Here is a 24,820-nt window from a genome sequence, read left to right as displayed (position 1 = left end):
AGTACATCATATCAAGCATGAGAAAAAACAGCTCAGAATGAGCAAACAAAAATCCAGGGTGGTGGCTGAAAATGCCACCTCATCCCTGAAGGAGAGTCAGAGAAGAAAGGACAATCCTTCCAGACGCTGAGAAAAGCAACTCTCCTACCAATAGCAGTCCTGGAGGTTCCCTGTATGTTCGCCCAAATGGCCATCAAAGTGTGTATAGTATCTGCCCAGATACTAGCCATAGTCTGAGAAGGGTGAACCTCGGAGTCCTCCAAAGCCTCTGTACATCTGGCTCTCCAAATATGCCATGCTGTGATACTAGCCAGAATCTCCCAAGATGTGTCTACAGAAGCGTGGGGAGCTCTGAATGGAGTAAACGGAACATCCCGAAGGGAGCATGACTCCACAAGATGTCGTCGAACAAAGAAAGCTATGTCCGTGTCATGTCCCTCAAAGAAAGCCTGTGGACCAGTGAGTGACAACCAAGCAACTGATCCCCAAGTCATGAAGAAGGGTGCTCTATGAAAAGTGCAAAATATCCTAGCAACAAACTGTCCTCGCCTGAGTACACTCCCAAAGGCAGTGCTGCACTGACTCAACTGTTGAGTGGCATCGAGGACATGTAGGGTCAGCCCCGAACCTGGATCTCCACAGGTTCACTGCAATCCCTCCATGAATAGTAAGCCAGATGAATAGCGTGATTTTCCTATTCCTGAGGAATTTCCAAAGCCTCCTCCAAAAGTTTTTCTACATCTCTGTAGAAATTTGAAAAGTATCCCAATGAGGAGCTCTAGAGGGCCTCCAGCCCCTACAACTGAGCTGGACTCTGACCGTGTAACGAAAGAAGGGGATGCTCTTCTCTCGGTGCCCTGCAACTATCCACTCCCATTCCCCTGGATCCCAATGCAAGGATCTAATAGGGGAACCTCCATACAACCAAAGCCTCCAAGATCCAATAGCCAGGAGTACGGGGTCTGGATCAAGATACCATTGTGAGTCTCTACCCATCTCCATGTATCATGCAATCCTGACACGCTGAAAAGGAGCCTCCAAAAGAATGTCATCTGAAGATCTGTGGAGTTTGCCTCCTGCATGAACCTGAAAGACAAGGGTATCCTCATGTGCATCCCGCAAGGCTATAACCTGTGGAGGGATACCTGTCCTTGAAAAAGCCCCCAACCAGGTGGACTCAGAAATAGGCAAATGGTTTGCATCCATCCACTCCATTGGTATGGCTGCATCTATCTACTGCATCCTGGCTGCACTTCCTCTGAGGTTACTAGCTAAACAAGCTCTCTGATCCTCTGGAAGCATCCTAAAAGCTTTCCAAGCACCGACCGTGGATGCAGGTCCCAACTCCCATCTAGACCACTGCATATAATGTGACATGCCCAGTGATCTGCCATGCTCATCTAGTATGCGATCATTCCACATGATGGGCTGCCTGTCGATTTCTTCACGAGAGGAGGGTGGAACTCTCCGCTTAGGGATATTCAATGCTAGAGAAAATACTAATGCCTCTTTGGCTAAATGAGAAATAAATATTATAATCTTGAATCTTGCTTGAAGAAACAAAGATTACATTGAGGAGATAGACTAGTCTAGGAAAACTAGGATGGTGTAATAGACCCTCCAAATCATGTGTAATGTATGCTTGGTTCAATGATAATTTTGCCTAGAGACGCAGTCATGTGACAGTAGTCTCGCGGGACTTATGCAGCAGACTTGAGGAGCCTTTCATAGATGAGGAGCTCTGGGAAGCCCTCAAGGCTCTCCCGACCCACAAGTGCCCGGGGGAGGATGGCTTAACTCTGGCCTTCTTCCGAAACTTCTGGGAGATTATCTCCAACCCCTTCCATTTAGCTTGCCAGGAGATTTTTGACACACGCCTTCTCCCCCAGTCCTTGAGCAGGGGGTGGATCTGTTTGATCCCGAAAGGGAGAGATAGGTCAGATATCCGGCAGTGGAGGTCGATCACTTTGCTTGATACTGCATACAAGATCCTCGCCAAGGTCTTGAGTTTGCGGTTATGGTCTCATCTTACCGACATCATCCATGATACACAAACTGGGTTTGTCCGAAAGCGCAACATCCTGGACAACATCTTCACGTTCTGGGAGGCAGTGGATTCGTCCAGGGAGGAGTCACAGCCACTTGCCATCCTTCTCTTGGACTTTGAGAAGGCCTACGACAGGGTGGAGTGGTCTTTTCTGGAGGGCACCATGAGGAGATTGTGTTTCTCAGACAGATGGGTCAAAGGAGTTTCAGCGCTTTATGCAGGGAGCTCTAGTCAGATGCTTATCGGAGGACACACACGCGAGGCCTTTCCTCTCTCGCGCTCGGTCCGCCACGGCTGCCCACTAGCTCCCTTCCTCTTCTCGTTTGTAGCGGAGGCTCTGGGCTACTATTTGAGATCACAGGTGGCGGGTCTCACAGGGTTGAGGCTCCCAATCAGGCAAGAGGAGCTCCTTGACTCGGAGACACGGCCTTATATGTTGAGAGCACCACAGCGAGTCTAGAGAGAGTCAGAGGCGCCCTGGCTATCTATTGTGAGGCCTCAGGGGCACGGATCAACTGGACGAAATCCATAGGCTTCTTCACGAGCTTTGAGGAGACACAGGAGATCCGTGAGTGGGGGAGTGACTTTGGTTTTAGATGGATTCCATGGGGCCAGACAGCGAGATACCTCGGATGCCAGGTGGGTATTGACATCACATCAGAGCAACGGAGAGACAACACATGGTTGGGGCAGTTTTCCCGTACTGGTGTTCCCTTGAGGATTTTGATGCAGCGCGGCAGCACGCACCCCGACTTCTTCCGTGTAGGACCTGGAGGCCTACTTCAGCCCCTCACTAGGAGCGACCCTAAGATGGATGGGAGTCTTGATGGGATACATTGGCAAATGATCAGAGTGGTAGGACGCTTCGGCAAGGAGCGGCACATTGACCCTCCTAGTATCTCAGAGCAGGACGCCTCTAGATGGCGCCTTTCGCTGTGGGAGGGTAGACCCCTGAGGGAGGTCCATTGGAATCCGGGGGAGTGGTTATGGCCCTCCAGGGGCGGCCTAACTGAGATGGTAGATGAGGTGCCTTTCTTTAACTACACCACACGGATTGGCAGGAGACTTCAAATGGACTCGTCGAGGTGGATCCCCTTGAGGGAGAGACACTGGGTGACCCAGAGAGTGCCTCGGGATGTTTGCTCCAGGTTGTGGACGCGGTTGTGGTCCAGCTTGCGGCCGAGGAAGATTTCATACTTCTTCTGGCTGGCAGCCCACGAAGGCAAGCCCATCGGCCCATGGTTGGAGCAAATGTGAGTGGAGGGACAGTGCCATTGTTGCTCAGATGGTGTCCTGGAGACTATCCCGCATTGCCTATGGAGCTGTTGTAGCACAATGAGGATCTGGATGAGAGCCCTCCGGATCATGACACGTATGCAGAGTCTTCATAGAGACTACACCTGGGGGATGGTGGCTTGGTTGACAGAGGGAGGACACACGTTTCAGATTGATGAGATCTCCCTAGCCTACCGGATACAAGGTCAGAGCATTCAGAGGATTGCACTCCATGAGGTAGTCCCCCCTGACACCCTATTTAGCTCCTCCTCCTAGGGAGGACAATGTTTGGGAGGTGGTAGCTAGCATCATGGCTTCGAACATTTGGGTGGCTCGCTGCAGTCTTGTGATGGGAGAGCACCCAGTTCCACCCTCGGCTACCTTGGTTGCCATCTAGCAGGATATCATTTACACTCTACGGTCCACCGGGATGCGCAGGACTCCAAGCTCCAGGGCGACTATTGAGAGGCATGCTCGTTTCTACAAGGCTTGGCCTACAGGTGTTTTCTACATCTTCACTCCGCGAGGGATTCGCTGGCTGTATAGTCCCCCCACTTGGCTGTTAGCCCTAGTTCCAGAGATCCCCTAGGCAGTGAGCTGGGCTTCTCTGGAACATGCCAGTTTCTTTCTTTCAGCCTTTTCCGGTTTTTTCATACTTAGCACCTTCGGAGCTGCTGTCTTGTATGAAATCTTTCAAGCATTAATAGAAGGTTCCTTTCTTCGAAGAGAAAAAAAAAGAGGCTCAGTCCCGTACTAACTAGTTCTACTTAAAGAAGGCATATTCTGTACCATTCCATGTCTCTCCAATAACTATCGATTGCAATAGTTTGCAGGACCATACTTGCATGCCATAATTCTGCATTCTTCATTGCTGAAGTAACTGATGCCAACAAATCCTTATTTAAAGTGTCTATAATGACTATGCGATAGTCCTTTTCTCTATGCCTGACAATGCACTTATTGATACAAACAAATCCGCTACTTGCGGGGCACTAACAGACTCTCTAGTTGGAATGAAGTGAGCCATCTTGGTAAGACGATCAACCACCACAAGGATAGAATCATATCCACCTTGTGTCGTAGGCAGTCCTACAATAAAGTCCATGGAAATGCTCTGCCTTACTTACCTGACACGAAAAACAACGTGTCACATATTCATGAATATGCTTTTTCATCTTTGGCCAAAAGAAATCTCGTTTCACGAGATCATATGTCTTCTCGACTCCTAGATGTCCCGCACATGGGCTATCATGGCATTGTCGAATGACTCTCTGCCTGAGATCATTCTGACTAGGTACTACTACCTTGCCATTTCTTTTTAGCATACCATCCCTTATGGCATATCTTGCATAAGTTTGGCCTTTTCTGGATGCCAGGTCATCCTTTTCCCAGGGTTTTAACACATGAGCCTTAGGCCAAAGGCTCTGGACGAACTCGTCCACCTTTTGAGTTTCTCTAATCTCGGTCATTAGAGCACTCTCTAACACCGTGAAACTCATGTTATGCATAATGCGTGACAACTCATCAACAACTTTATTATCCTTCCCTCTTCGGTACCGAATCGTCAAATTAAACTCCTGCATGAGTTCTGCCCACCTAGCTTGGCGGCCTCTCAAGTCAGGTTGTTTACAAAAATGTTTCAGAGTATCATGATCAACATCCACATAAAACTCTGATCCATACAAATAATATCTCCATGTTTTCAAAGCATGGACAACAGCATACAACTCTAATTCATGAGTTGGCCAATTTCGTTGAGAGGCAGAAAGCTTCTTGCTTTCAAAGGCTACTGGCCTTCCCTCTTGGAGGAGAACTGCTCCTACCGCAATGGCACTTGCATCGGTTTCCAAGAACAACGGATTCTGGGGATCAACTATTTTTAACACCGGTCCTGTGACCACAGCTTGTTTTATGGTGTTAAAACTTTCTTGTTGATTCTGTCCCCATATAAAAGGTACTTTATCTGAGGTCAGATCAGTCAATGGCGATACTATTTTAGAATATCCTTTGATATGCCTTCGATAAAATTGGACAAATCCCAAGAATGATCGCAAAGCGGTCAAACTCTGAGGGATTCGCCAAGTCAGTATCGCAACCACTTTCTTTGGATCCATTTCTACCCCCTTTGGAGTAATTATGAATCCTAAATATTCAAGTCTAACCATACACAGTATAGTTTTCTTCTTATTTACATAAAGACTGGCTTTCCTCAAAGTACTGAACACTATTCTTAAGTGTCCATGATGCTCAGTAACACTTTTACTGAATACCAGAATATCGTCAATAAAATGTACTACAAACTTTCCGATATACGGACGTAGTAAATCGTTCATAAGCATGACGAATGTAGCTGGAGCATTGGTAAGTCCAAAGGGCATTACCAAAAACTCATAATGAGCAAACCTGCTTCTAAAAGCGGTTTTATGCACATTCTCGGCTCTAATACGGATTTGATGGTAGCCACATTTAAGATCTATCTTATTGAAAATTACGGCCCCATGCAATGCATCTAGCAAATCATCGATCCGAGCCATCGGATACCTGTGCTTAATAGTGATATTATTCAATGCTCTGTAATCTATACAGAGACGAAAAGTATCATCTTTCTTCCTTTTTAATATCACAGGGGAGAAGCAAAAGGTGAAAAACTGGGTTGAATCTGCCCCAGCTTGAGGTATTCTTCCAGTTGTCTTCGCACCTCAGCTTCTTCTGTAAAGCTTAATCTACAGGGAGGTCTATTTACAAGTTTTGCCCCCGGGATGAGCTCAATTTTATGCTGAACATTCCGCTCTAGGGAGGTCTATTTACAGGTTCTGCCCCCAAGATATCTCAATTTTATGCTGAACATTCTGCTCTGGAGGTAACCCATAAGGTAACTCATCCCTAAAACAATCAGAGAACTCCTCCAATATCTCTTTAGCTAACTCGGCCATTTTCCCATCTTGGGTAGCCTCAGTGCTAGCCGATGCATCATCAATCGACTCTACCGATGCTATACACAGACACAGAAACTCTTTCAGAGTCTTCCGAATTTCCATGGCTGAAATCAATGGTCCTCGAGATAAATCCTTTTCACCTCGCAAAACATATTCTACCCCGTTCATCTTGAACTGGTAAATATGCTTTTTCCAATCAATGGCTGGATTTTTCCAAAAATGCCAAGCCATGCCTAGGGCTATATCTGCGTGAGTTAGCCTGGTCAATTCAAAGTCCAGCTTCTCAACATAGTCCTGTATTCGAAGTTCCAACTGGGTAACCCTTTGGTCCCATACTTTAGTTGAACTTCCGTCCGCCATCCTGACCGTATAAGCATAGTCAGACGAACTAGTTTTCAACTTGAGCCTCCTAATAAGCTTTGAGTTAATTACATTGTGTGTTGACGCTGAGTCAAACAACACAATCACATCATGATTGGCTACTTGCCCTTTCATTTTAATCAACTCGGGCTCATTGAAAACTGTATACCCGTTGCTGCGGGCTTTGAAAGGATGTTATCAGGTGCACCGCTTACTAACTTAGTAACAGACACACTTAACAACACAGGTACTAACCTCTGAGAAGGTCCCGCCAATTGCATCTGCATATATTCCGCATTGGGACTCTCCTGCATTTCCGCGTCGCATTCAGATATTATCATATTGGCCGTGCGACGGTCTTTGTTTAGTGGACAATCTTTCCATTGATGTCGTTGAAGGCAGCCGAAGCACAATCCTTCTTTTCTAGCTTTTTCTTTTTGCTCAGGGGTCAACGAGGACTTTGACCAAGCCCGGGCTGCCATTCAAGTTACTTTTCTTTTCACCCCAACGGTGGTACTTGTCTTTGTTTGTCCCTCAACCGGCTTCACCTGCTTGGTTTGGCCACTTGCTGCAAGACACTTGTCTTTGAAGTCCATTTCCTCTGAAATCCCCATTTTCTCGGGTACTCATGCTGAGTCCCTGCCTACACAAACCCACTAGGTCTGCCTCTGGCATCCTCATAGTTCAGGGCTACTGCAATAGATTCATCTAATGTAGTCACATATTTAGCCCGAACTTCCATCGTAATCTTGTCGTTCAGTCCATAGATATAGTCTTTCAACTGAACCGACATAGGGAGAGGATCTGTTATTTTCATAACACATTCCCTGAACTTGTCAGTGTACTCTGCCACCGACAAATTCCTCTGGCGAAGGTTTCTGTAAGCATCCCAAGCTCGGGACTCTTCGTCAGGTGGAAGAAAGTGTTTCTTAAATTCAGCCTTAAACCCTTCCCAGGTGGTAGCGGCAATTTGATCTTTCTGTTGCTTTATCCACCACCTATCCGCTGCCTCAATAAACAGGTGAGTGCTCTCGCAGATTTTCTTTAGATCAGATCTGATTTCACAAATGGCGAAGGCTTCTTTCCACTTGTGTAACCAAACCTCGATCACATCATAACTGCGCTCAGTCATCCGACCAACGTACTTTTCCGGTCTATAATTAGCAATATTAGGTACCTTGACCTTCGCACGTTCCGACGAGTGTATACTGGGCTCTGGCTCTGCTGGAGCTTTGCCCTTTTCATTTCTAGATGGTCTAGCCGACAAGGCTTGCACCATCTCTCTAATTTCATTTTGACCAGCGTTCACTTGAAGCTGCTGGTTCATGATCTGTTGTAAGGCATCTTCTAATACAGAAATCCTACCCACCAGAGTAGGCGTTGTGTGATGGGACACTTCTTGCGTAGATCGCGCTCTAGATTCACCAGGATTTACCCTGGAATCTTGTCCCTCTGTCTCCATTCTTTCAAAAGGGAAAATAGAATTTTTTATTTTTATTTTTCACTTCAAATTCCCCTTTGCTGTACAGGAATAATAAACTGCAAATTGAAAATTTGTATAGAAGGGAAAAGAACTGCTCCCTGGAAGCTCCACGTAGCTCGAATTTGGACGCCCTTCTTTCTCAAACGTAGTCGATGTTATTTGAACCCACGCAGTTGACTGAATATCAGAAAACTACTGTTCTGCAGGTAATCGTGCCAGCTTGGTCTCCATTTCGAAATCAGTCTCAGCCCACGGGCTAGTTACGTGACCACTGGTGTTGACTCTAGCTCGCCCACGTTCACGACTAAGGCATAAAGACTTGAGCTCTAAAGCTTTTTTTTTTTTTTCCCCAAGCTAGTACAATATATTACATCAGCGCCGGTCGTATGCCTAGCTTTGGAATTGAAATTGCAGCAGTCTCAAGTGTAACTGCCATTTCCAATGACATAATCGATATGTTTGTGAGCGAGGCTTCCTCCCCTTCACCAAATTCTCATAACCAAACTGAGAGCGTCAAAGCTTGCGCGTCTGGTAACTATGACGTCGATGTAGCCCACGTAATTGAAAGGCTTGTAATAAATCTCGACCTGCTTATGCACAACGTTCACAGTCATAGCTCTCCAAGGTCAGACAATAAAAGCCGAGCGACAGCCTCGCTATTAGAATTTAACGTAGCTTGCTTTTGCGCAACGTTCGTCCACCTTCATCCCTCCTTTTCCGATAACCAGCGCTCTGATACCAAATGATACGAACAATTTCTAATCTCTCTGGTTTTCGTTGATTCACTGGCTAGCTCACAGGCAATGGCATCCATTTTTCCTCCCAGCCTCTCTTGGGGATCGCATGTGTATACCAAAGATACGTAATTTCATTCCTTCATGCTTATCCACAAGCCCACAATTCCCTAGATGGTTCTCCCCTGCCACATGTCATCATTTTAGACCTTTAGCTTGGTACACCATTTACCCCTCTCTTGGGGCACAATTAAACCATTTGCCCCTTGGCATTCTTACACATTTAGGTGCACCTAGGCCTGAGCACTCAGAGTCTTTGACTGCAGGAGAGTGCTAAGTTATCACCTCGATATTGTGGGCCATGGTTAATTCTAAAAAGAATAGGCAAGGTAGCCTATAAATTAGAATTACCACCGGGGTGTAAGGTGCACCCAGTGTTTCATGTTTCTCGTTTAAAGAAATTTTTGCATACTGGTGACTCACTAATCGAAGGTGTTGTTTTGTTTCAGGAGATAGAGGATAATGCAAGACGCAAACCAACAAGAATCCTGGACCGAGGATCAATGCAAGTGCGCAATCGGAAGATACCCACGGTGTTGGTTGCATGGCATGGTCTACCTCTATCGGAAGCTACCTGGGAATCCGTATACTAGTTACGGAGAGTGTTCCCAGATTTCATCATCGAGGACGCTGATGCTTGAAGAGGGAAGGAATGTTATGCTCTAGCCGAGATAGCATGACCTCGGAAAGATCGGTGGGCATTCTCTCTTAGATGACCGACTTCTGTAATATTTCATGTGCGTAAATTAAATGGTCAAGGAAAGTAACTGCCAAGGTCCTAGGTGAGGGTGTATTGGCATCGACTAGGTGGTTCTGAGTGCTCAGGCCTAGGTGCACCTAAATGTGTCAGAATGGCAAGGGGCAAATGGTTTAATTGTGCCCCAAGAGAGGGGTCAATGGTGTACCAAGCTAAAGGTCTAAAAAAAAGACATGTGGCAGGGGAGAACCATCTAGGGAATTGTGGGCTTGTGGATAAGCATGAAGGAATGAAATTACGTATCTTTGGTATACACATGCGATCCCCAAGAGAGGCTGGGAGGAAAAATGGATGCCATCGCTTGTGAGCTAGCCAGTGAATCAACGAAAACCAGAGAGATTAGAAATTGTTCGTATCACTTATTACCCTAAAAAATGATCGTAGAACATATTTTCCCAAAAGAGGAAACTGCAGCACGTTCTTCTTGATCCCTAGCACATAAGGAGATCAGGAAGGCATAAATCAATCTCATCAACTGATAACAGCAAAATCCTTCCAACTCCCTTCACAGGTATGAAGAATTGTCGGCACAAGACACTCTCTTGTCAACTGGAGCACGCTGTAAATCAGTAAATAAATTCTTCCTTAGAGTGATGTGCCTGGAAGCCCCACTATCAAACCAAACTGCAGCTGAAAACATCACTCACACTAAGTGAGGTAATCTCATGGTTGGCATCATACTTGGCATCATAATTGCTAACCAAGAAGGACCATTATTCAGCCACATAATTTGCTGAAATGTGTCCCTTGCTTGCATCTCTTCAGCCACATAATTTGCTGAAGCACGTCCCTTGCTTGCATCCAATGCATTGGATCTGAAACTATCATTCCAGCATCCTTCTTTTACTTTTCTATCTCTAACCTCTTCCTGCATTCATTGATATAATGTCCAGGCTTCATTGCGCTGATTCTTCTTTTGGGCTATCAGAATTTGTTTTTGATGGCTGAATTGAATCGGTCCTAGATTGATGGCCACCAAAATGATGCTTTTTCCAACAAGGCTTGATCCCCAAGACATGTTCTTTCTTGTCTGTTCTTACTGCAATAACAGTCCCATTATTTCTTTAAAATTGAGAGGGCCTGTACTGCGGAGAGATTTAGAAGAAGTATGAAAAGACAAATACAAGTCTAGCAATGAGTTTAGAGTAGTGGAATCTGACAGTCAGATATCACCTCATCAATATTTAACAACTGTTCTCTATGATCTTAGATCTTGTCAAGTGATCTGAAATTGAACTCACTTTTCTGCATTTTGGCACTATCAAGCTGTCTTTAAAAGAAGAAACCCGGGCCTCATTCCTTGCCTGATACGTATACTCCAAAGTATCCTAAGCTTGGTTGGAAGTCCTCAAGAAATGGATGTGAGATACAATAAACCTTTTACAGACAGGGTAAATCAGAGACGCATGGGCATCTCTGCCATCTGGCATCCCATTTCCTTTGATCTTGAGTAGAAGCAGCATGTGTGGCTGGCTATTCCGGAACTTGCTGCCTACCATGTGGATTACGTCCTTCCTGAGGCGTGGCAGGAGCAACAACTGCATCTAATGGGCGGACCTCATCACCTATGACAAAGCCCCAATGACTCTTTGCAGGTAGTAGATTTTTCACCATAAAACTCCACATGAAATAATTGGTGCCACCCAATTTATCCTCTTGGCCCAAAACCCAAAACACATCTCGGATCATGATTCTGAGCCATCTCAGAAGTATGCATAAGTAACTGCCCTAAAAAAATCACCTGCTATGAATAGTGTTGCACCAACAAAATTTCACTGCCCCTGCTTGGCCAACCTCTACATGGAACCCATTGAATTCCAATTGTGCTTGAAAAGGAAATTCCACTTGGCTGTGAACAAAAGGGAAGCAAGAGGGAGCAAGAGAGTGAGCTGAACGTAAGTCTGCTGAATAGTGGACTAAAATGAAGTAAGCAAGCTTTCTCGAGGACAACAGTTCCTCTTCAGGTGATCGCTCTTCTAGGTGTTGGGGAGGATGCACTTGTCTTTGACGTTGGGGATGGGGGTATACTTTCTAGATCCACGGATGATATTCTTCTAGAGGTTGCCTTTCAGCCTGTCAAGATTGCTGGCTTTGTGGATCATGGAGCGGGCTTGCAGTGGTATTTAGACCCCGACCCTTTGCTCTTGGCCCTGGGATCCTGGAGATTGTGGTTATATGGAGGTGCACCTATCAGGTGCTTACAGTGGGACCCTGGAGAGTGGGAGTGGATAGATCATGGACACCGAGAGAGGGGGATTCCCTTCTTTCGTTTCACGGTTGGTAATGCCAGGAGATTTCAGTTAAGCAGTAGGGGCTGGACCCTCCAGAGCCCCCCATTGGGACAGCTTCTTCATCACTGCAGATTTGCGTAACTACTTCTGGAGGAGGCTTTGGAAATCCCTCAGAAATAGAAAAATCACTCTTTTCTTTTGGCTTTTTATTCATGGAGGGATTGCAGTGAACCTGTGGAGATCACGATTTGGGGCTGACCCTACTTGCCCTCGTTGTCATTCTGCAGAGGAGTCAATGCGACATTGCCTTTGGGACTGCAGTTGGGCGAGGACTGTTTGGAAAGGGGTTGCTCGGATACTCAGCATTTTTCATACCTCCCCTTTCTTCATGACTTGGGGCTCGGTCGCCTGGTTATCCCTTATTGGGCCCCAGATGTTTTATGAGGGTGAGCCTTCTTGGGCACTCTCGGTCCGCAGGCAGATGATAAAGACCTGCTCTCTTTAGGATGTACCACTTACTCCCTTCAGAGCTTCTCATGCTTCAATGGACACTTCCTGGGAGATTCTGGCTAGCATTTCCTCTTGGTACATCTGGAGAGCCAGATGTACAGAGGCCTTGGATGGCACCCAGATACACCCTTCACAGGTGTTCACACGTATTTGGACTGACACGGTTCATACTTTGATAGCCATTTGGGCTAGCATGCAGGGCCCTTCACGGGCAGCCTCTTCTAGGAGGACTCTATTCCTATGAGTTTGGAGGGGTTCTCCCTTTTTCTCGGAGGGTTCTACAATATTGAGATGGCACTTTCTGCCCCGATCCTTTCTTTTTGGCTTTTGAGCTTTTCATGCATTGCATGGTGTATCCCGTATGGAGCTTGCTCTAACAGTTTTCTTTAATACTTAATAGAAGTCTCTTTTTGCCAAAAAAAAAAAGAAGTACAAAAGAGAGATGAGGGATTTTGTCTAAGTGACAAAACCCTATCTTATCCACTAACCGTAGTTAGGGATTACACTGTGGTTAGGAGGAAAAACATCTAAGAGGGAAAAGTGCCCATAACCCACTTATTACATTACATTGGCCACTGCCTAGAATATGATAATAACCCCCCTGCAGTGCCCATGTGGTGTACAAGGTAGTGATCAATCACCAAAAGGAGATAAGTTTAGGACACTACGAAATGCCTCAAACTTCTCACATGGAAGTACTTTGAAGAAGATGTCTGCAACATTGTCATGTGTTGATACATAGATCATACTGATCTCCCCTGCATGCAAGTTCTCTCTGACATAATGAAAATGAACCTCAATGTGCTTCGGGCGAGCATGAAACACATGATTCTTTGCCACTGCTATAGCACTTTGACTATCACTGAAAATTGGAGAAGGACCCTCCAATAAGAGACGAAGATCAGCGAACAAATGTCGCAGCCAAACACATTCAACTGTCGCTGTGAAAGCTGCCCTGTACTCAGCTTCACATGAGGAAGTAGCCACTGTAGATTGCTTCTTGCTCAACCAAGAAATGCAAGCTTTGCCCAAAAAGAAACAATTACCACTAGTGGACTGCCTAGTATCATAGTCTCCAGCCCAATCTAAATCACTGTAAGCATGCATCTGCAAGTCACCCCCCTTGGGAAACATCAAGTCATAAGACTTTGTGCCTTGCAAATAACGGAAGATGCGTTTTATAGCTTGCCAATGTGTTGTCTTTGGGCTGTTCATATATTTGCTCACCTGAGATACTGCATACTGAACATCCGGTCATGTATTGCACAAAAAGATGAGGCATCCAATAGCCTAGCCGTAAAGTGTGACATCCACTGATTAACTTGCATCATACATAGTAAGCTTCAGCCCCGGCTCCATGGGAGTGGCAATAGGCTTACAATCATGCATGTTGAACCTATCCAAGAGCTTATGCACATACTTGGATTGAGACATAACGACACCACGCTTGTCTTGTATAAACTGGATCCCGAAATAAAAATTTAACATGCCCAAATCTATCATGTCAAATTCAGCTTTAAAATTTACAATTCTTTCCTCATTTGACCCCGTAAGCAGCATGTCATCTACATAAAGAATGATAACCAAAATATCCCCCCCATCCTTCTTGATGTAGAGGGTGCTTTTCGTGGGACTATTATGTAACCCCTTACTTGCCAGGAACGCATCAATCTTGGCATACCATGCACGTGGGCCTTGTTTTAGCCCATATAAAGCTTTGTTAAGCTTGCAAACTTGAAGTGCATTGCCAGAAAGTTCAAATCCAAGAGGTTGTTTGACATAAACCTCTTCTTGCAAGTCCCCATTAAGGAAAGCTGTTTATATCCAACTGATGGACATTCAAACAAAATTTGCAGCCATAGCAATAATCGACCTGATGGTGGTCATCCGGGATGTAGGAGCAAAAGTCTCCTCATAATCTATGCCCTTCTTCTGTGCATAGCCTTTGGCAACCAACCTTGCCTTGTACCTGTCAATGGACCCATCTGACTTTCTTTTCACCTTGAAAACCTACTTGGTACCAATGGCATGCTTACCTGGTGGCAAATCCACAACATCCCAAGTCTAACTTTTCTCAATTGGCTGCAATTCATGGTGCATGGCATGCATCCAATGCACATTATCCTTTGCTTCTTCAAAAGAGTCAGGTTCTTCTTCATCAAGAAGAGTACCTGCATAACCTGTCTCAACTGAAAGAGCCCCCCTTGCGTGCCTTACTGCACTACGAGTTCTGCCAAGCAATGGAGCCTCAAGTCTACTCTCCTTGAGAGTTTGTAGCAACCAATTCGGGACTGTTTTGGCTGCATGTATCTCTTGGATCTCTTGCCTAACAACTTCATCCACACCCTGTGGAGGTACAAAATCCACTGGTGGCTGAATCGGGGCATGTGGATCAGGAGGAGGTTGCTGTAAATTCTGATTTTTAGCATGAACCTCAGCTGGGGAACCAAATGCTATAGGAAGCATCCCCTCAAAAACATCATCTGAAGAAGCTCGAATATTAAATTCAGCATGTCTATGTGCTAAATTCTCTGAAAATATAACATCTCTACTAACAAAAATCTTGCAAGAAGCAGGATTGTAGAAACGATAGCCTCTGCTTTGTGCACTATACCCAACAAAAATGCAATTAAGTACCTTATCTGACAACTTGTGTCGAAACTCCACAGGCACGTGGGCATATGAACCACAACCAAAAACTCTGAAGTGATCCACTGAAGGCTTTCTCCCATGCCATGCCTCATAGGGAGTGAGTGTCTTCAAAGCCTTTGTGGGAGCCCGATTCAAAACATAGTTTGCATACATGAGGCCTTCGAGCCGAAACTTGTGAGGCAACTTTTTACCGGTAAGCATGCATCTATCCATCTCCATAAGAGTGATTCTTTTGCTCAGCTTTGCCATTTTGCTGAGGTGTAAGCCTCATTGTAAGCTGATGCATGATGCCTTTCTCCTTCAAAAATGCCCCAAACTCATGAGACATATACTCCCCCCCTCTATCTGTGCCAAGTGTCTGTACCTTGAGTCCTATCTCATTCTCAACCATAGCCACAAAGTGTTTGAAACACTTAAATACTTCTGATTTTGCCTTAAGACCATAGACCCAAGTGTAGTTGGTGAAGTCATCTATGAATGTAACATAATAGAGATAACCCCCAAAAGCAGGTGTCCTCATGGGACCGCAGACATCCCTATGAATGAGCTGTAATTTGCGTGTAGCTCTAATTGCACCATCCTTCTTGAAAGGAAATCTATGGATCTTGCCAAGGATGCAACCCTCACATGCATGAGAAGGAGGTAACTCCAAAGGAGGCAATGCATCAACCATAGCATGCTTCTGAGGTGTCATTAAGCTGCCATAGCTCATGTGCCCATACCTGGCATGCCATAACTCCGCATTCTACATCGCAACAGTGGGAGTGCTCACTGAAAGTGCAAGATCGGATCTTTTCTCATATATGTTAAGCTGAAAAATACCCTGATACAAAGTGCCAAACAACATCAAAGCATAGTCATTCTCTTTGTCTCTGATTGCACACTTAGCATCATCGAACATAACCTGAAATCCTCCTCTATTGAGAGAGGACACTGAAAGCAAATTCTTCTTTATACCTGGCACATAGAGAACATCTGAAATTCTGAAATCTGTGCCATCAGTGGATGTGAGGATAATGTCCCCCACTCCACACACTGAATAAGAAGAATTATCTGCACAAGTCACCTTCTTTTTAGTAGGTGGAGGATGCAAAGATGCAAAAAGGCTCTTCTTAGAAGTGATGTGCTTAGAAGCACCACTATCAAAATACCAAGTATTCAGTGTCTCATTGACACTGAGAGAGCATGCAGCATCCTTTGAAGGATCATAACTGCAAGTCAAGAAAGCATAAGGATCGTCCTCAATAGTGGCTGTAGCATCTAAACTACCCACCGAAGAATCTGAAATGCAAGACAAAAAGGCATAGTGCTCTTCCACAAAGTTGGCTGTAACATCGCCCCCATCATGTGCATGAGCTGATGCATCTGACACAGCCATACCTGAATCCCTTTTCTTTTCTTTAGCTATGCGCTTCTTGCATTCACCAATATAATCACTTGGCTTCTTGCAGTAGTGACAAATGCCCTTCTTTCTAGGCTTATCTGCATCACCCTTAGCCTTATAAGAGGGCTGTCCTAAGTCAGCTTTATGCTGATGTGCGGACTGATTGGCATGTTGCTTTTGCTGCCCTTTTCCCTTAGGCTTAAACTTAGAAAGCATGGCATGCTCGCCAGCCTGTGTTGCCATATTTCTTCGTGTTTGCTCAACCTGCAACAGAAGTCCTACCAACTCGCCTCTCAATGACAAATTCAACGAGGTGTGGAAACCAAGATAGGACTCAGGAAGAGAATTCAGAGTGGTGGTAATCATCTCTGAATCCAAAATAACTTCATCAATATTCAGCAATTGCTCCCTCAAATCCTGAAGCTTTGTGAGGTGAGTATTCATGGAATCTCCCTCATCCATATGCGTATGAGAAAGCTCTCGCTTCAGGAAGGAAACTCTCGCATCATTTCTTGCTACAAACATACTCTCCAATATCTCCCAAGCTGCCTTTGAGGTCGCTTTGTTGTGGGAGCCCCTGGAGCAGCAGCTCCAATTACTTGTGCTGCATTTTGACCTCTACCCCCTGCCTCCAGCTGTAGGAGTAACAGGTGTAGCCACAAAATCTAGCCTTGCTTCATCTCCATTGACATAATCCCAAGGTGTCTGCCAACCGAGATGTTGTGAACCATGAAACTCCACAAGGAGTAGTTGGTGCCATCCAAATTATCCTCCTGTGTAAGGACTCCAAACATCTCATTAGGGTTGTTCTGAGCCATTTTTGCCGGATAAACTCAAAAATACAGCAAACTGAACAAGTAAAATCCCAACCTGGGATGTAAAATGCACAACCAGAATCTGCCAAAGAAAATTTGTCCCCAGTGACAAATACTATCACAACCTATCAAAGGCTCGAAATGCACCACAATGCTCTGCAAATGCCCAAAAAACTGCAAGAAAATTCTGCAAAAATTCCCAAATGTCTGTAATGTGACTCAAACTGAATCCAAAAAGGGCCTGCAAAACTCCCAAATTGCTTTTTCACTGCAAAATTGCAACCCAAATGCAAAAGCCCCAATTTCTTGTGGGAAATTGCATACAAAAGAGGTCAAATTTACTGAAAGCCCCAAATGTTGCAAAAATTGCACTCTTCCTGCAAAAGCTCCAATTTCTCTGCAAAAATTGCAAGCAAAACCACAAAACCCCAAATTCTGGAGTGGATCTTGCAAACTGATTGCAATGTTTGCAAAAGAATAAAATGCCCAAGTGCCTGACTCCTACAAAAGGGCACCTGCAAAGACTTCCTGGCTGTAGTACAGACGACACACGTATCTGTACAGCAGCATGTACATAACTGTACGGACAACCTGCAACAGGTACGGTACGAACTTGCAACAGGTACACAACTGTACGGACTGATAGGCGTTGGGCAAAAATAGTTGTACGACCGTACGGCAATGGTACGGACAGAAGCGTACGGACGGGAGTAGATAGCAGCTTATTTGTTGTACGAATCTCGTACGGAACGGCCACGGGAGCCTGCAATACGGTACGGATGATCACACTATTGTACAGCAGTACATCAGATAGTGGTGTTGCAGGCATACGGAGTAGACTAAGGTACGGATGGGGTGCAGGTTATATGGTGCCATACACTTGTACGGATGGAGTGTGGGCCTGTCTGCGGCACTTGTACGAAATGTGTAGCTTGGGCTGCGTGCAGACACTGAGCGCGCAGTTGTACGAAATGCGCTGGGAGCTGTACGGACGGGAGCTGGCTGAGAGAAGGGAGTTCAGGAGTAAAGAGCTAGGTGAGGCGCAAGAGCCACAATCAAAAAACAAAATCACATTTCTCACAAGAGATCTAAGGGACTCAACAAAGAGAACCTAGAACTCCCACAAACAAATTCCATAGACACAAATAAAGACCAAAAGCACATTTCTCACAAGAGATCTAAGGAACTCAACAATCCATAAGAATGACGAATGAGGCAAACAATTAGACAACCAAAAGCAACAAGATAGAGTTGCGTTTGATGCCAACTGAAACACCGCTTACAAGGTTAGCCTCCACTAACCTAGAGGTATTGTAATCCAGATGGTGGTATAATATGGCATTATAAACCACCGTAGTGGTTATTTGTTCAGCACTTTGTACAAGGTATCTCCCATAGAGCTGCTAGCCTGCAATACGGTACGGATGATCACACTATTGTACAGCAGTACAGCAGATAGTGGTGTTGCAGGCATACGGAGTAGACTAAGGTACGGATGGGGTGCAGGTTATATGGTGCCATACACTTGTACGGATGGAGTGTGCGCCTGTCTGCGGCACTTGTACGAAATGTGTAGCTTGGGCTGCGTGCAGACACTGAGCGCGCAGTTGTACGAAATGCGCTGGGAGCTGTACGGACGGGAGCTGGCTGAGAGAAGGGAGTTCGGGAGTAAAGAGCTAGGTGAGGCGCAAGAGCCACAATCAAAAAACAAAATCACATTTCTCACAAGAGATCTAAGGAACTCAACAAAGAGAACCTAGAACTCCCACAAACAAATTCCATAGACACAAATAAAGACCAAAAGCACATTTCTCACAAGAGATCTAAGGAACTCAACAATCCATAAGAATGACGAATGAGGCAAACAATTAGACAACCAAAAGCAACAAGATAGAGTTGCGTTTGATGCCAACTGAAACACCGCTTACAAGGTTAGCCTCCACTAACCTAGAGGTATTGTAATCCAGATGGTGGTATAATATGGCATTATAAACCACCATAGTGGTTATTTGTTCAGCACTTTGTACAAGGTATCTCCCATAGAGCTGCTAGCCAGGGGGATATACTTGTATTTTTTGTACCCTTCATTGGGGAGTTGTATTTTCCTTGGTGTCCTTATCCTAAGGAGTTTATTAATAGAATATTCTTTTCTTTGGAAAAAAGTCTTGTAGATATTAAGTTGATTCCTATACTCAAGCTACCTGCAAGATCAACAAAGGTTAGCACACAAGGACACACATGGTATAGGCTAGCACATTACCAGCTTACCGTAGATCCTTGCAAGGATCCAACCTCGAGCTAGAGCCCAAGCAACGGGGGACCACCGTACTCCCAAGTGGAACCACGTCTCATATCACGTAGTCCCATCTACGCACATATGTGTTTAGCATGACATAGGCCTAGATGAGCTCCATCCTAGTTAGGTATTTTCCAAAGGCCCCATTCCCAAGAATATACCTTTGTAAGACTAGAATAAGTCCAATCATACAAATTTAGATTTTTTGTTGTTCTAAAGATCAAAAATCTACACAGAAAATAAAAGAGAAAATAAAAGAGAATATGAAAGAGAAGAAAAAAGAGGTAAACAAAAACTTTTAAGAAAAACAAAAGGAAGACATACTTAGCAAGCAAAGCAACACTTATGTCGTCATCAGTGCCCAAGCGCAGCTATACTGGGTTTCTAAAGACCCGCGAGTCTCTTGGGCAAACCCAATGCTTACTAAAATACGTCAAATAAACATAAGAGAAAGAAAACAAGAAATAAAGAAGAAAGGAAGCAGGTGACTAAGCAAAAATAAACAAGCAAGTCAAGAAACAAAACCTTCCAAAAAGCTAAAATATTGCTCTCTCACTCTCACTCTCACTCTTATTTAAAACATAAAAAGCTAAATGGTCCTTTACACTTATGTATTGTTTCCTACAAAGAGTCAAAAATACATTTCTAACTTAGAAAGCACAAGCATACTCAAACAAACTCTCTTTTAAAACTAAAAGAAAAACGGGCTATTCAGCTCCCCGCTTTTTGTTTTCAGCTTATGTTCAATCATTCTAAACATACCTAAGGCCGATACACCATAGATAAAAGACTTCATATCTAAGATTGTGCGTGCTTTTTTCATTATTTTCCTTGGATTATACCTCGTGTAATCGTAAAGTGATAAAAGACTCCTTAGTTGTACAAAGGCGGGAAAATCTATGGAATTGGGAAGAAATCACTCCATAATTTGCCAAATCAGAAATGTTTGAGTCAATGTGAGGCATTTTTATAATGTGTAAACCACTATATTCAGGTTGTTCATGTTTATCGTATACATCAACCTCCCAAGAATGCCCCAAATGAGCTAAGGCTCATGCTTATATAGGCATAGGGTGTCCTAGGTGTCTCAACCCTATGACTGCCCTAACTGTTCCAAGGACCAAAGTACAACATGAACCTGCAAGATCAACTCAGGTTAGCACACTAACATAGGGATACACATGGTGTAAGCTAGCACATCACCACCTAACCGTAGATCCTTGCAAGGGCAACCCTCAAGCTAGAGGCTTAGCAACAGGGGACCGACGTACTCCCAGGTAAAACCACACTTCTCATAGGATGACACAGGCATGGATGAGCTCCATCCTAGCTGGGTATTCTCCAGAGGCCCCCCATTCCCAAGAATGCCCCAAATGAGCTAAGGCTCATGCTAATGTAGGCATAGGGTGTCTTAGGCGTCTCAAGCCTAACACTCTCCTAACTGTTCCAAAACTACGGCATGTGCTAACTATCCCAAGGTAAGGTTATATGACCCTAGGCTAACTAGCTTGACCTCCTTACCAATAGCCATACAAATTTTCATCCTCATTTATATCTACGCATTGGATTCTTGATCTTTGGTGATTGATTGTCGTTGCAGGTTTCATCGCCTGTGCTTAAGTTTTTCTTCGTACCTTTTTGTTTTGCTATTTGTTCTGTGGGGTTGATTAGCAACTTGGTCTCTCTTTTCATTGCCTATCTCCTTCAATTTTTGGAGCTGGACAGACAAGTTCAAAACAATCTTGATTGTTACTCTCTAAAATTAGCAATATTGTATGGATTTTGTTATGTGACTTGTAGTTTCTTCTAGGCACAACTTGTACTTTAGGTTTCTTTTAATCACTCATTTATTGGTTGCTTTTAAGGAGTCGTTTTTTACATAACTATTCAAAATAGGGCCATTTGGACAAATTTCATCTGTACCAAATGATTCGTCTAGTTGTTTGTGTGTTTCCTTAGTACTTACTCCCATGCAGTTTTGCATAAATCTGCAACAGAATTGGTCTTCCCTCTTTGTTGGTGTAAAGAGCAAACAAAGCTTCTCTCGTATCAGACAGGTGTATTCTCTTTGTAATTCAAGTTTATTACTTGAACCGATTATCAACTCAATGCTATTCAAACATTTTCATTAATATTACCTTGGTAATCAATGCATAGTACAAAGTTTTGCTTACTTGAACTCACTTAGGCCTCAATTTGAGGCTTGGACCAATGCACACATGCTGGAAGAGCAACAAACCCCTAGTATAAGAGCCTACTTTAAGGCAACCATGGGGGCAGATCTAGGGCAATAGACAGCCAAACTAGTCGTCCAGTCAGTTTATTTGCTACAACGAGTCAACCTCTGGCCTATAAGTAGAGGTATTATATTCTCACTGAAGCCTTCACAGGAAGCACAGGAATAGAGGGAGAGGGAGAGTTCAAGATGGAGCAAGAAGGATGCAAGGGAGCAGAGAGCAAAACGTAGTGTGCAGTAGATAACATAACAAACACACAAGTGTGGAGGTGGTTTTGTCTAAGTGACAAAACCACACTAACCCACTAGCTGTGGTTAGGTGGAAAAACCTCTAGTGAGGGAAAAGTGCCCCTAACTCACTTATGGATTACATTGGTCACTGCCTAGAATATGCCAATAATTCTAACACCCCCCTGCAGTGCCAATGTGATGAATTCTGCATGGCAGCGATGGGAGTGTTTACTGCAAGTGCAAGATCGGATCTTTTCTCATAAACATCAAGCTGAAAAAGACCCCGATACAAAGTGCCAGACAACATCAAAGCATAATCATTTTCTTTGTGCCATCTGTGGAGGTAAGTATAATATCACCTACTCCACACATCGAATAAGAAGAATAATTTGCACAAGTCACCCTCTTCCCAGTGGGTGGTGCATGCATAGATGCAAAAAGACTCTTCCTGGAAGTGATGTGCTTGGATGCACCACTATCAAAATACCATGTGTGCAATGTCTCATTAGTGCATGCATCCTTCAAAGGGTCATAGTTGCAAGTCAGGAAAGCATAAGAGTCATCCTCAAGAGTGACTATAGTATTTGGACCAGCCACTTGAAAATCTGAAATGCAAGACAAAAAGGCATAGTCCTCTTCCACGAAGTTGGCTGTAACATCCGCTCCTTCATGTGCATTAGGGGCTGATGCATTTGAGACACCCATACCCGAATCCTTTTTCTTCTCCTCTTTGCTATTCTCTTCTTGCATTCACCAATGTAGTGACCCGGCTTCTTGCAGTAGTGACAAATACCCTTCCTCTTTGGCTTCTCTGCATCGCCTTTAGCCTTGTGAAAGGGCTGTCCAGAATCAGCTTTATGCTGATGTGTAGGCTGATTTGCATGTTGCTTTTGCTGCCCTTTCCCTTTGGGCCTGAATTTTGAAAGCATGGCATGCTCGCCAGCCCGTGTGGCCATGTTCTTCCAGGTTTATTCTTCCTGCAACAAGAGTCCTACCAACTCGTGAAAAGAGAGAGGATTGGCACCCCCTCTCAATGACAAATTCAGCGAGGTATGAAAACCAAGATACGACTCAGGAAGAGAATTCAGAGTGGTGGTAATCATCTCTAAATCAAAAATGATCTCATCTATATCCAGCAATTGTTCCCTCAAATCCTGAAGCTTGGTGAGGTGAGCATCCATGGAATCACCCTCATCCATATGTGTGTGAGATAGCGAGCATGCAATCTGCTATTCAGGAGACTTCCAGATGGGTTGACGTGGCCAAACGGGAACCCGCAAGGATCACCGTTTTGGCTACCCTCATGGAGCAGCAGCAGAGAGCCAGTAAGGCTCTCAACGTCAGAGTACGTGGGATCCCCCGCACTGAGGCTACACCGATGGTAGATGCGACTGCGTTCGTGACCGCTATTCTGGGTGTGGCTGAGCACAGGATAGAGAGGGCATCGCGAGTGGGGAGAGATCCCAACTGAGAGCAACCCCTGATCATACGATTTCATGACACTCAGGCACGACTTTCAGCTCTACGACGCAGGTCAATCCTTCGAGATCAGCTAGCGATCTCTATGGATGAGGACCTCACACCTCTACAGGTTGAGGAGAGATGCTCTTTGCTGCAGCAGCGGGATCAGGTCCACCTCCTGAAACCGTACCCTGTAATAGTTGGTACGATGATGAGTGTAAGGCCTTACCCCATCAACTCAGATTCGAAACCAAAAACAATCTTCCGAGCGCACCAGATACGCTACGTGAATACCATAGACTGGTACGGAGAAAGAAACTAGACTTCGTTCGTCGAAACGAGGAAAAGCTACTCAACATTTTGTTTAGTAACAACTCTAAGGACTTCTGGCGGAGATTTCTAGAAGGACGGTCCCCTCCGCCACTCACTGACACCCAGATCTGGTTTGATTATGCACGCACACTTTATGACATCCCAAATCAGCCAGTCCCTAGCCTCTCACACATGCCTCGTCCCACATCCTGCACCCTCTTCACTAGAGGAGGGGTAAAGGATGCTGTAATGAAACTTCATAATGGCCGAGCAAAGGATCATGAGGGACTATGCACTGAGTTCATTGCATATGGGATTAACCTCCTAGCCCCGATCTTAGCAAAGCTTTTTAATGAAGCGGTTTGTTTGGGATTTCCACATACTTGGACCATTAACACTATCTCACCCATCCACAAGGCAGGGGATCCCATGAGCCCGGAGAACTACACGACCATTATGATTGGACATGTCATGTCCAAGATTTATGCATCAGTACTTGACTCCGAGGTTAGCAGACTTGCAGAGTGTCGAGGACTCAAAGGAAGGAGGAGTCACAGCCATTGGCCGTCCTTCTCTTGGATTTTGAGAAGGCTTACGACAGGGTGGAGTGGTCTTTCCTGGAGGGTAATATGCAGAGATTGGGTTTCTCAGACAAATGGATCAAAGGAGTTTCTGCGCTTTATGCAGGGAGCTCTAGTCACATGCTTGTCGGAGGCCACAGGGGCGATGCCTTTCATATCTCTCAGTCGGTCCGCCAGGGCTGCCTCCTCGCTCCGTTTCTCTTCTTGTTTGTGACGGAGGCTTTGGGCTACTACTTGAGATCACAGGTGGCGGGCCTCACAGGGTTGAGCCTCCCAATCAGACAAGAGGAGCAACTGCTGGACTCTGAGTTTGCAAATGACACGGCCTTGTATGTAGAGGGCACCACAGCAAGTTTGGAGAGACTGAGGGGAGCCCTGGCTATCTACTGTGAGACCTCCGGTGCACGGATCAACTGGATAAAATCCATAGGTTTCTTCACAGGCTCTAAGGAGACAGGA

At 44.9% G+C, this 24,820-nt stretch overlaps 1 protein-coding gene across 2 annotated transcripts in view; it reads right to left on the bottom strand.

Annotated features, from left to right (window-relative positions):
• Positions 1-24,820, bottom strand: part of LOC147892298 (uncharacterized) — a 104,952-nt gene that overhangs the window by 26,586 nt on the left and 53,546 nt on the right. The gene's annotated exons all lie outside the window — the stretch shown is intronic.

This window comes from Dipteris shenzhenensis, chromosome 17, assembly GCF_047967505.1.
Source record: "Dipteris shenzhenensis isolate YYH24624 ecotype China chromosome 17, Dip_SZ_1.0, whole genome shotgun sequence".
Taxonomy (NCBI): domain Eukaryota; kingdom Viridiplantae; phylum Streptophyta; class Polypodiopsida; order Gleicheniales; family Dipteridaceae; genus Dipteris; species Dipteris shenzhenensis.
This window is presented reverse-complemented; position numbering and strand designations above follow the sequence as displayed.